Consider the following 12,500-nt stretch of genomic DNA (forward strand, 5'->3'; position numbering starts at 1 on the left):
GCGTGCGTGCGTGCGTGTGTGTGTGTGTGTGTGTGTAGGGGGAGGTTACACCTAATTACAATAGCCAGCCATGGTCATCGCTATTGGCAGGCCGATGACTGAATAACAGAGTAACCCACATCTGCCATTTCACCACCGGCTATTCTTTACACCATCACTCTATTTATGGAAGGACGATGACCAGTGTGTGTGTGTGTGTGTGTGTGTGTGTGTGTGTGTGTGTGTGTGTGTGTGTGTGTGTGTGTGTGTGTGTGTGTGTGTGTGTGTGTGTGTGTGTGTGTGCGCACGTCCATTTGAGCATATACTTTGTGTGGGTGTATGTGAAAGTGTGAGTCGATTATTGTGTGTGTGTGTGTGTGTGTGTGTGTGTGTGTGTGTGTGTGTGTGTGTGTGTGTGTGTGTGTGTGTGTGTGTGTGTGTGTGTGTGTGTGTGTGTGTGTGTGTGTGTGTGTGTGTGTGTGTGTGTGTGTGTGTGTGTCACTGGTCTTTCTTGTGGTTGTTTCTGTAATAGTGTCTTATCTTGGTGAAACTATACATGTCATAACCTCATCAACACTGCCGACTGGGTTAGGCAGACAGTTGAAATGGTAGTGAAACCACCACTGCATGGTGTCCTTGAGTGTTTTGAAAGGCGCTTTAAAATAAAATGTATTATTATTATTATTATTATTATTATTATTATTATTATTATATAATAATAATAATACGTGCGTGTGTTCATGCATGTGTGCGTGCGTTCGTGTGTTCATGTGATATACAGTAGTGGTGATTGACAATATGTGTGTGTATGTGTGTTTGTGTGTGTGTGGGTTCTAAGAGTCGGCTCTTTGAATTGAACGACCGGAACCAGTTTCACAATGGGTGGAAGCTGTTTTGAGAACCGGGCCGCCGACCATTCCTTTTCCCTAGTTGGTGCGTTATTGTCTCCACTGCCCTCATGTCAAGGGAGTGCTCCCTACATCTTGACCAATCATGAGCACCTTTCAATAAAGAAGGTGATGGAAAAACACTGAAAAACATTTTTTGTGTGTAAACAGCACATAATTGGCCAAGATTGGGTATCAGCAGGGGTTAGAGACAGCAGTCAAGGAGCAGAAACATGAGAGGAGCAGACCAGAAACCAGAAAGAGCGAGAAATGCGCTGTATGTATGGGGAGCCGATTGGGAGCCGAAAGAGTCGGTGTTCTGACAGATTTTCCTACATGGTAATATTTTCCTAAGTAATATTGTTTAAAGCCCATTGGGAAACTCCAACTCCCATTGTCATTGTGACACAGCACTCCACAGCACACAAGTGAACACTGCACACTGCACACAACGAAATTGCATATATGCCTCACCCGTGCAAGGGGGCAGCCCTCAGTGGTGCCCCATGGGGAGCAGTGCGGTGGGACGGTACCATGCTCAGGGTACCTCAGTCATGGAGGAGGATGGGGGAGAGCACTGGTTGATTACTCCCCCCACCAACCTGGCGGGTCGGGAGTCGAACCGGCAACCTCTGGGATGCAAGTCTGACGCCCTAACCGCTCACCCATGATGTTTACAATAAAATACAAAAGAGTAACACCAAACAGGGTGTTAGATTTACGAGATGAAAAATATGAAAATAAAATAGCATGGTCATGGATACAAATACTACCAAAAACCTGGCTTTTTATTAAACATTAGCAAAACAGCAAAACCGCTAGCATAACGAGTAAGTTAGCAAAGGTGCCAGGGTCACTTCAATTTCTAAGATACACATACACAAATAACAATAATAAACACACACCTGTAGTGTAAATTGTAAATTAAAGTAGGCTACTCTATTTATCTGTCCTCCTCTAATACTGCACAGTCTTAGGATCAGCTGGTGTCGACGTTTCGTGACGTTTCATGGTCTGCGCATGCCCAATGGGGCTTTGTAGGATTAGATTACATGTAGTAGGATTTTACAGAACACCGGCTCTCCATAGTAAGGAGAGCCAAAAGTGCCGGATCTCAGAAAAGAGCCGAAAATCCCATCACTGGTGTGGGTGTGTGTGTGAGAGTACCGTACACGTTTGCTTTGCATGTGTGTGTATGACGTAGAGTGAGAGGGACATGGTGGTGATTGTAAATTGAGTTGAGTGGAATTGAGTTGGGTATTGCACGGGTACCTCATGGTGTTGCTTCAGCCAGGGTTGCCAGCTGTGACTGATGATTTCCAGCCCAAAAAAATGCCAGAAGGTACTAAATCCCGCCCAAATTGACCTGAATTCTATTGATTTCAATGGCCATAAAACTACAGAAAAACCTCCCTAAAAACCCCTTTTTCACTCACAGACGGTCATCCTAGACAGCCCCATTGGGTGGGAACCTCCCTAATCTGGCAACACTGGCTTCGGCCTCCCCACAGGAAGTGACATCACGGCGAGAGGTACACTGAAGATGATGAATGGATGAGCAGAGCTGCTCTCCTGCCTAATTGGGGCAGCCAAGCTTCTTTAAAAAAAATGTGTGTGTGTAAGGATGTCATTGTTTGTGTGTGTGTCTGTGTGTGTGTGTGTGTGTGTGTGTGTGTGTGTGTGTGTGTGTGTGTGTGTGTGTGTGTGTGCGTGTGCGCGCGCGTGTGTGCATGCGTGTGTGTATGCGTGCGTGCGTATGAAGGACTGTGTGCATCCATGCGTTGATGGTGTCCCCCGGGGGACATGAAGATGTGTGGTTTTGGTGATTCGGTGGAACTATAAAGACTAAACCAGAGAGTAACATCTGCTCATGAACAGCCAATCTCTCTCTTGCTATGAGGCTTCAGTTGGAGCCGTGACTAATAAGCAAACCTACTCCAAACGCTGACAAACATTCAGCTGAACTTTGAGCGTAGCATTAAAAAATATGTTATAAATGCTTTATGTGTACTGTAATGTGGTGATATTTGATATTTGCTTTAAATGTGCATTCAATTTGCTATACGACTGTTATGCAATGTACAAAACATGTAAAGGGAGTTTTTCTGTTTGTGTGCATGTGTGTGTGTGTGTGTGTGTGTGTGTGTGTGTGTGTGTGTGTGTGTGTGTGTGTGTGTGTGTGTGTGTGTGTGTGTGTGTGTGTGTGTGTTTAACATTATAAAATGAAAAATATATGATAATCTTGCACATGTGTGATCTCAGACTGTTCCTCAAGACACTGTTTACATTAAAAATACTGCTATTTAGGCCTGTCTATAAACACGGCACCATTTCAGATTCATTACATTTAAATTCAAAGCAGGGAGCAATCGAGTATTTCCTAGATGTAACTAGCCTACATTCCTGAGGTAAAGTGCCGTCGTGTTCTCTTGACTGATATAACCTATGTCTGACTTCTTGTTGGAAAGAACACCACCAAAAAAAAACCTGCTTGAAAATTTTCCAATTTCTTGCACACCGTTCCCTGAAGAGCAAAAACCAAATCAATCATAATTGGGAATCCCCAGTTCTTGAAGAAAGACAAGCCTGAGGGAAAAACCCTCAACATAACCAAGTATACTCATACCACAAAACAGTCTACAAATGATAGAAAGAGACAAAAAAATAAACAATAAAAAATGCAAAAACTAATTAAACGCAGACAAAACAATAAAAACATACAAAAATAAATGAATTGCCATTTTATCACAGTTGACACAGAGGCACCAATGTTTGCCTGGCATGGCTTATCGAAATGCAATTAACCTCGTGTTGTATTCTCCGTTCTGCATATAGGCCTATGTGTTTGGCAAGACAGGTGTTGCTGCCGAGATAGGGCAGCCCATCTCTCAAGGCTCTAGTATTAGCCAACGCAAGAGAAAGAGTCAACAGAGAGAAAGTAATGTTTGTCATTCATCAAAATCCCACATCATTAGAAGGCCTTCACGAGTAATTTGGCAGTGAGGGTGGTTAAGCGCATCTGCCAACACGCAAATATGTGCGTGTACACACACACACACACACACACACACACACACACACACACACACACACACACACACACACACACACACACACACACACACACACACACACACGTACACAGACATGCACACATACACAAATATGCATGCACATCTACAGTATGCATGCATGCGTGCACATGTACACACACACACACACAAACACACACACTGTACGTCTAGACGTTAAACTCCTTGCTTTCTTGCTCTCCTGCTCTCTCGCATGCACACAGGCGTGCACGTACACACACACACACACACACACACACACACACACACACACACACACACACACACACACACACACACACACACACACACACACACACACACACACACTCTTTCTGTCTCCTGTCTCCCCTATACTGTCTCTTTTACAAAGCACAACCACTCTATGTCTCTCTCACACTCTCTCTGCCTCTGTGTGATAAGCTAATAGCTCCATCCCAGCCGACACGTACAGGTCAACCCCAAGGGCAACCGAGGGCCAGAGAGGGCTGCTTCAAAGCCTCCCTGCGGAGACCGGCCAAGCCCACACTCTGTATAGTCTATCCTGCTGGCATACATTACATTACCAACCTGCACACATAACATCAGGGAAGTCAACGGGGGGGTGGACAAAGGGGTCAGATGCCCTGGGCCCAGGGATAAGGAAGAGGGGGTGCCCTGAATTGGGACGCAGAATTGTGGCCCTGTGCACACATAACATGCCAGCTTGCATTCAGACAAACGGGTCAGTTGTTCCCGGCCCAGTGAGAGAGGGGGCCCAGAATTGGGTCCTCCTCACAACATTACATGTCCTTGGTTTGGGCTTTCAGCTGGGCCAGACTAGAGCTGTCAGCAGACCTGTATCAGAGAGAGTAGAGAGAGAGAGGTTCCATTGGCCTATTGTTTCCGGGTTCTATTATTGCAAGGGGGAGGGGGGCTAGGCAGACCTAAGGACTGTTCTATTCAATGGTAGGAGCATTATGACACGCCCCTTTAGGCAGACCGGAACCTGGTCACGTTAGATGCCCATAGCAACCTATTATGTTGGCATATCTCTATATACTTAAAGAATCTCTGCCTGTATGGCAGGTCTTTTTGCAGCAGAGACACAGCACATGTTTTACAGCTGTTTCAAACAGGGCTGCTCCTCTGAACATGTGAAAACCAGGCCTGCACTGTATCACACTACATAAAAGTGTTTATGTTAACCTCGAAGTTCAGATGTGGAAAAGAAGATGCCGTGTGCAATAACAAGTGAAAGTACTCCTTACACAAATGGACTATCATGACCTCACATGATGCTCTAAGACTTTTTAAAGCCTTGAGTGTGGTAACTAAGACATGAAGGCACATACAGATTGTCTAGTCGCTTGTGAGTTGAGACAGACCAAAAAAAAAAAACAGGAACCCATTTCTCGAAAACATACACAGGCTAACTAGTTAGCAACCTAGTAGGTTGCCTATGGGAAATTCCATTGCAACCAAGTGGAGTTACTAACTTACGCAAGATCGACACAGACATGTACAGACAGACTAAAAGCTGTGTCTGTATCTCGCAGAACATTTCTTTCTCAAAGTGGAAGGGGGGGTAGTTGTATGAGAGAAAAAAGCACACAAAAAAGAATTTGTATGTTTGCAAGTTTTTTTGTAAGGCAATTTTAGCAATTACATTCACAGCACAAAACTTTTGTTGGTGTTTGTTAACAGGGGTTTATTATCAGGTGTTTATTGTCCAGATAGCTGCCATGGCCACAAAAAAGTGTAGGGGGAATAGGCTACCTACAGAGACAGACGGACAGACACATACACACAAAAGCAGAAACACGGACAGACAGACAGACAGACAGACAGACAGAAACAAACAGACAGACAGACGACAAGCGACAATGAGCGTTTGGTGGGAGGGAGTAGCTTGTGCCTTGTTTCCGAGCTGGCCCCCATGCTGTTTCTGTAAGACCCTGCCCAGCAAAACCACTAGCAGGCCAACCAGCACGTTCAACCGAGAGGCCCCGCGGTGAAAACTGTGCCAGTCTCACACTTTTACAGAATGGCTAGGCTGTGCACAGTCACACAGACTGGCAAAAACACATGCATGCATGCACACACAAAGTACACAGACGTGCGTCAGACAAATATTCATGCATGCTCATCTCCCTCTTGCACTCAACTCCTTTTCTTCTTTTCTTTTGTTACAGTAAGCTGTGGCCATATGAGATGAAAAGTGCACTTTAAATCAAGTGTATTGATTTATTGTATTTATAGTATTACAGACAAAGCGAGAACTCTGTGGTCCCTTGCTGTACTGATACAGATGAAAGTTGCATCATGTGTTCTGAAATTTCACAAGGAGCTGAAACCTCATCATGGACACATGACAGCTGAAGTTCTTTGCAAGTCAGCTTCCTTTGCTGTCTCACATGACTGGGCTCTTCCTATTGTTAATCTCAACCCTCAACTGTTGTACTTATGTGAAATATAACTCTTTTTGTAAAATAAACATATCTGGTTTTCACTTCCTCTCTCTCTCTCTCTCTCTCTCTCTCTCTCTCTCTCTCTCTCTCTCTCTCTCTCTCTCTCTCTGCACATGAGAGTTTGTTCACAAGTGCATGCATAAAGTAGCTTACTTGTGATTTTCAAGCATATTCAGCTTATGCTGTGAGAAGAAGTGATCCAAACATATTCCCTTAAATGCCTGCATTAATCACACATGTGCATCTAGGTGTATGGGCTCCTGTGAGGAAAGAGGAAGACTGGTTTTGAAAGAGAGAGAGGGGGGGCACCCACAAGATTTGATAGCGCCTTCCAGATAAGTAAAACTAGCACAGACAGAGTCTTCCAGCAGGTCTAATGTAGTACCTGTGTGTGTGTGTGTGTGTGTGTGTGTGTGTGTGTGTGTGTGTGTGTGTGTGTGTGTGTGTGTGTGTGTGTGTGTGTGTGTGTGTGTGTGTGTGTGTGTGTGTGTTTTTTCTCACATGAACTCTGGACAATTGGCACCCAATTGGCTGCCTGGTGTATGATTGTGGGAATGTGTAGGCCTATGTGTTTGAAACCACTTTCAGTCAACTGTAGGGGCTATAGTTGTTATGCTACATAAATACATTTTTATTGATTGATTGAGGTGCCACAGTGAAGTTTAAAGATGCTGCTGGGGTATGGTATGCAAAAGGGGTGGTGGACTTTGCTGAACAGTTGCAATAAAAATCTGCACATCAACAACCTTTCATTGATGTTTTTTTTTAATTATTACTACTATTTACATTAGATTCTGGTTTTGGGAAAACAAAAGGCTAAAACTCTCACTTGCTAATTCTAACCAAATATTAAGGCATTGTCATAGATAGATAGATAGATAGATAGATAGATAGATAGATAGATAGATAGATACAGTAGATAGATAGATAAATAGATAGATAGATAGATAATATTTCAAGATGAGCTGAATATTATATTGTCCGAGAAGGAGGCCTACATTTGCCAAATAGGCCTATCTTGTGTTCTGCCTCAATAACAAAGATTCTTCCCAGTTTCTATGGAAATCATGACGGAGGACGCTTTTGGAATGTTAACTTTTGTTTTTATTTCGCTGCTCATTCTAAAGGTGCGTCATAAAGCGCTTGGGGTATAAAATCCCGCGTATCTTCAGTTTGTGCCATTTGCGATCTTGCAAAGCTACGATTACACTGCGTCTGAGAGAACTGCTACTCTAAACGGATCAAATCTGTCGAATACGCTCATCGAAGATCGAGTCCAATCTTACGCCATGCTCAACGGGCAGAGCTTGGTGGCGTCTCTCCAGCAGACCATCCAGAAGCTGGAAAGGGAAAGCGACAAACTGGAAAAGGCCCTCGCGACGAAGGAGCGAGACTCCGCCGCCATCCGTGATTCCAACACCAACCTGCAATTGGAAATCAAAAAGTTGACACCAAAACTGAATGAGATCGGATGTAAGCGCCAGGAGTTCCGCCAGTTGCGTTTGGATATGGAAGAAAGCTCAAAAATGCGCGACTATTTGCAGACCCGACTAAGAGACCTTCAGAAGGAGAATTCTGATCTCTACGACAAGTTGGAGTGTCAGCAGGGAGAGATGTCAGCGCTTTTGAGTGACCGACAGAGTGACAAAGGGGACATCGCGTGTCTCCGTCGCTTCAAGAATGCTCTTGAGCGCGAGGTGGAGGAGGGAGAAGTCTGTCTTTTTCAGCAAGACGAGATGATTGGGCGGAAAGATGCTGCTACCCAAGTGCTGATCAAGGCCGTGCTGGAGCACTCGGAGCACATCGACTGGCTGACCGACAGAAAGGCTGACCTGGAGCTTGAGATGAATAGCCCAAACCAAGCACCTGTCCAAAATCCTCGTACTTTGTCCGAGGAATTGGATGCAGCCGTCCGCCATGAGAAGGCAACACCTGTGCCCTTTCAAACCGTAAGTAAAACATTGGATCAAAAATGTACTTGTAAACTGATGAAGTTATTCAGAAATGGTTACCTGTTATATTATAGTCGTATTAAATCCCACGTTTCGTCCTATCAACGTTGTGAGCGCATGCCCGTTCAACGTTGATGCCATTAGCGGGTTTGCGGCGCACAGCTGCACACAAGCGACTTCTTTAATGTAACTAATGGTATCAACGGGCCTGCGCTCACAAAGTTGATAGGACGAAACGTGGGATTTAATACGAATGTCTGGCGCTAGCACTGACAAAGGCTGGCAAGTGAAGTAGGCCTATATGCTATGTTTGATAGTGACTGACAGCTGTTGTGTCCGTTTCTTTTTACAGGCACCTTCTGCACCAATGACTTACCCAGTCTACCAGACTACACCTGAGACACCTGTGGCATCAAAAACTGTAAGTTCAAAAGAAAAAGAAAATACTTAAATCTATAAAAGTTTTAAAAAACGAAATTGGTACTGTTTATTATTTATTTATGTAGGCCTCCTATGTATTTATTTAAAATGTAAGGCTATTGCAATGCAGAATCGTGTCGATCACAAATGTCAGAGATCTCAGTCCAGTTTCAGAAATGAAAACGAGGCCTACCATATAGCCTACAGTAGATTATAGCCTGTACTGCAATGCAAGGGGTCATCCAACCAGAGTGTTTGCACCATGTGGCAGAGGTTATGCACTCTCTGCAGTTGGGATGAGGAGGTGTATTGACAGGTGATAACTGGGCTGTTGTAACTCCTGTTCACAGGTCCCTGATGGGTCAGAGGTGGATGATGGTCACTATTGCAGAAGGCCAGCTCTCCTGAACGGCTTCGGCATGCCAGCTCTCCTGAAGGACTTCCGTATGCCAGCTGTCCTGAAGGGCTTCAGCATGCCAGCTCTGGAGGAGTATGGAATTCCAACCCTCATCAATGGGATCAGCTTCGGTCTGGGCTTCTGGTTCACCATCTACCTCTTCCTGATGCTGGTGACCACCTTCATCATGCCCCAGTGCCACGCTGGAGGGCGGCTGGAGTGCCGGGACCTGCTGACCCAGGCTCTGCCCAGCGCGATGAAGCCATACTCCCAAGTGACCTACTTACGTCCACCACCCGTCTGATGGTCACTCACGGTGGACATATAGTGGGCAGGCATTTATGGATTCGGACTTATTGGATTTCAATTGGACTTTACTGGATTTATATTGGATTCATTGTGTTTTGGATACAGTTTATTTAATGACTTATTATATGAATATGAAATATTTAAATATATATATTTTTAATAATTTTGAATTTAACATATTAGCTTCATATTACGACCTTCTATGGATGTCAACACTTGACAGCCAAATAAAACACACTAAATTCCACATGGACTTGTGCCAGTTGTGTTGTTCTGTGCCAATGATAAAATATTGATGTAGAGAGAGAGAGAGAGAGAGAGAGAGAGAGAGAGAGAGAGAGAGAGAGAGAGAGAGAGAGATGCAGACACACACTGTCCAGACAGGTGGTTTACTGATGCTTTTAAATAATGGATGTCATTTTTGTTTTAGTTACACTAACACATGTTTTGTCAATTTCATCATGTCAAAAATTCCCTGCTGAACAGAGTTGACTTAACAGGCAGAGGGAAACCAAGCGACAGTGAGTGAAAGCCAGAGAGAGAGAGAGAGAGCGAGAGAGTTAAGCCGGGGTCTTTTATGCTGAAGGGCCTACTTTATTCCTAGCAATAAATGTAGAACACCACACAATCTAGTGCTGACGACCACCTACTGATAAGCACGGGCGGCTTTCCCTACATAATTCAGAAGCTTTCTGTGGAGAGTGCATTCAGCATAACAAGACAAGTGCACTGTGTCGCTCAGGAATTATGGATTTATGGATGTTTTTTTCTTCTTTTGCAACACGTGCACAACACATACTCATAGCATACAGTACACAACGTATAGGCCTACACAGCATCATACACAGCTGTCAAAAGGCAACGTGGGCATTGTGCAGAAAACAACAAGCAGATTTCGCCTGCATTTGCGATGACAAGCCATCAGCACGGCACAAAAAGACATATTTAGTATAATTTTTTTTCTCTCTTATTTTTTTCTTCATCTTCCTTCTTCTCCTTCATCTTCATAAAGAATTCAGCAATGGCCCGATGCCAGCACTCGTCAGCCCTAGCCACAGTGCTCTAATGAAATCTCGCGGACTAAAAATAGTGCTGCAAGCGGACTTGGGTTCAGTAGAGCGGCGGTGCTGATGGTGATGAGCATAGACGTAGAGAAACGAAAAAAAGCTGCCCTTTTGTGGCCCCCCGTGTTGTACTTTAAGTTTAATGTGCAGCGCAAACACTGATACACAGCAGTGTGTCCCCTACACATTATCTGTGCACGCATATGCATTGCTAATGAGGATGAGCATAGACATGGAGAAACGAGGAAAGTTGCCCTTTCGTGCCCCAACTACTGAACTTTTAAGTTGTATGCACAACACAAACACCAGTGTAATAAAATCAAATTAACCAGTGTATACGTAGTATGTTCCCTACACATTATCTGTGCACGCATATTGTGCTGATGATGATGAGTGCACACAAATAAAAAACTGCTCTGCCCTACTATTCTACTTTAAGTTTTAATGTGCAACACAAACATTGAATCGACAGTCGTGTGCAGTTAGCAGGTCCACTACGTGTTATCCCCAGCACGCATATGGGTGGTTGACTAGGGCAGCCATGGCCTAGTGGTTAGAGAGTTGGTCTTTCAATCTAGGGGTTGCCGGTTCGAATCCCCCACAACCTCTCCCTACACCTCCATCCATGGCTGAAGTGCCCTTGAGCAAGGCACCTAACCCCACATTGCTCCAGGGACTGTAACCAATACCCTGAAAAATAATAGTTGTAAGTCGCTTTGAACAAATGAAAGCGTCAGCTAAGTGAAATGTAATGTAATGTAATGACGTGATGCCTTGTTTTTTCGTAACATTGGTTAAAAACCTACAAAACTGTTATTTTTACTTTAAAAAACAAATGTCAATGAAAGAAGATGTGGTACATTATGTTTCATATAAGTCTTAGATGAGAAGAAACATTTTTGTTGAGATTTATGTAAAGGTTTATTATGTCAAATATCCTGCGGTGTGACTGTAACATTAATGAAACCTGGAATATAATATATAAATTAACCAACAACATTTTGAATAATGTATGAAGCTTTTGGCATGATTGCATAAATATTAACTTTATATTAAGATATGTGAATGTGAAAAAAACTCAAGACAGTAATATTAACTACAAGTTCAATTTCGTAACACAAATTGTGTCCTGTGGGGGGACATGTATGTCAATGTTTGTGAATGGGCAGCTGCAAGGCCAACTACAAGGGTCTTAAAGACTGGCTCCTAACCAGTCAGTACCTCAGTTATTGGAGAGTGCTGTGGAAGTTTAAGGTGACTATTAACCACTTAACCCATTGACGCCTAAGGCACCTGCAAAAAAGGGTGCTGAATGCCTGACCCTTCTTAAGAAAAGCTGCCCTTAGCCTATAAAAATCTAAATATCTCAGCTTCTGAAGCACATAAAAATGTACACTAAGTTGCATTTAAACACCAAGACCCTCATCTTTCATTAGAATGTTTTCATTCATCTCAAACAAACAGAGATTTTTAATAAAGTTGTCTCAATTCTCATGAGCCTGAATGTTGCGTAATGCAGCTCCAGGCGCCAGGGCCAATGTTGCACAACGCAACATCAGGCATCAATGGGTTAATATGTCTTCATATTGCAATGTTTCTGTCACGCAATGCTTACGTTCATTTTATGGTGTCCTGTGGTGTGACTGCTCTTAAAGAAGGAAAAAAAAGTTTTTTTTATAAATGAAAACACATATTAAGATTAAACACAATATCATTATCAAGTTAGCATGAGCTCAGATGTCAGTCATGTATACAAAAGGATTAAAATGGCCATAATGCAGTGAATTTCCTGTGGTGTGACTTAATTTTCCTGCGGTGTGACATGCCTATGCAATGTGTTGATGCAGGACACATTTTCCCAAAAATAGCAAAAAATAAGGCGAAATTCCACGGACCACTAAGTGCTTTATTTTGTTCTATTTTTTTCCTATTTTTTCCATAATTTTTTTCCGGAATTGGAAAAACTTTTTT

At 43.4% G+C, this 12,500-nt stretch overlaps 1 protein-coding gene across 3 annotated transcripts in view; it reads right to left on the bottom strand.

Annotated features, from left to right (window-relative positions):
* LOC134455621 (guanine nucleotide exchange factor VAV3) overlaps positions 1–12,500 on the bottom strand; it is a 196,297-nt gene that overhangs the window by 131,174 nt on the left and 52,623 nt on the right. The gene's annotated exons all lie outside the window — the stretch shown is intronic.

The sequence above is a fragment of the Engraulis encrasicolus genome, chromosome 9 (assembly GCF_034702125.1).
Source record: "Engraulis encrasicolus isolate BLACKSEA-1 chromosome 9, IST_EnEncr_1.0, whole genome shotgun sequence".
NCBI classification, from domain to species: Eukaryota; Metazoa; Chordata; class Actinopteri; order Clupeiformes; family Engraulidae; genus Engraulis; species Engraulis encrasicolus.